This window comes from Echinops telfairi, unplaced genomic scaffold (genome assembly GCF_000313985.2).
Source record: "Echinops telfairi isolate 266 unplaced genomic scaffold, ASM31398v2 ScPeMD7_4;HRSCAF=17, whole genome shotgun sequence".
In the NCBI taxonomy this organism is placed as follows: domain Eukaryota; kingdom Metazoa; phylum Chordata; class Mammalia; order Afrosoricida; family Tenrecidae; genus Echinops; species Echinops telfairi.
In genome coordinates, this window is record NW_022103900.1 from 46812800 (window position 1) to 46814067 (window position 1268).

At 39.3% G+C, this 1268-nt stretch overlaps 1 pseudogene; it reads left to right on the forward strand.

Annotated features, from left to right (window-relative positions):
* The first annotated feature begins 932 nt into the window (after positions 1-932).
* The window catches only part of LOC105978735, a 22469-nt pseudogene continuing 22133 nt past the window's right edge, over positions 933-1268 (forward strand).

Sequence of the window (1268 nt, forward strand, 5' to 3'; positions counted from 1 at the left end):
TTCTCTAGACAATTGAGCCCAACATGTAACACATCAATATTGTGACTGCCCAGAATAATGAGATTAAAACAGTGCACAATCACTAAACATGCTTTTTGTTTTGTTTCCCACATCCTGAAAATATTCTTAATGTAAGTTTTGCCTTAATAGGGCATAAAATTCAACTAGACCATAACTGGGGATTAAAGCACTCAAAAATAACCAGCCCTGACTTGAGTGTTGGAGTAAGATGTTTCCTCCTGACTGTTTTACAATATGTGCTGTTTGACATCAACCTTCTAGTATTTTCTAGTATCATTACTTTGAATAAAGCTTCCCAAAGTGCACTATGTCCATATTCATCACAAATTTAACAAGAGATTGTACATATAAATCTGTTTTCAATATGAGTGGGATCATTTAAACTAGTATAAATGATCTACCATCTAGAACGACATCCCCATAAGGAGCCCATAAAAATCATCTGAGAGAATGAGAATCTAGAGAAAACTTAGCATGTGATAGCCAAATCTCCACTGGGAAATGGTCACAAATAAATATTTTCCCCAACTGCAATGCTACATTGGTGAGATTATTCCAATATGCAGTATTATCAACATAAGGTTGTGACAGATTATGGGCTGTAGTTCAACCAGCTTGTCATAATAGTCTCCTTACCACCAACCTAAATATCAATAAAAAGCTCACTGCAAGGCTGCAAAATATCACCTTTCAGCTCAAGCTAAGATCTTTGTCAGTCATTGGGTATTGCACGTGTAATTATTTGGCCAGACCCAAATGCGATTAGAACATACTAGCAGAGGTAGTTGGGTTGCGAGGGGTCCACAGTTTAACCTTCATTGTATGAAATAAAAGCTTGCCTAAAATGGGGGATCCAAAAGGATCCGCTTTTCCCCACCGAAGGAGAATTCGGATAGCAAATCCAACGCTGCATGAGATTACCAGCACTTGCTATGGGTTGTGAGAGTCTAACAAAAAGCCTGTTTTGTTCAAGTGCCTATCCTCCTAAAAAGGCAAAAGCTAAACAAAAGAGGAAAACAACATCATTTTCGATTACCCTCTTTGAACCCCGTTCAACTGAAAATGTGACAACTAGCCCATGTGTGATTAACCAAGGTGTACTTGCCGGTGAGTCACCCCTCAGAGGGGAGGTTGGTTGGAGGGTGATTTGGGAGGGACCTTGGCTTTGAGGTTTAGTCCTCTAGTTGGTTAGGCCACTCCATAAGGAGTTTTGCCATTTTATCTGAGAAAGCTGTACTCAGGATTTT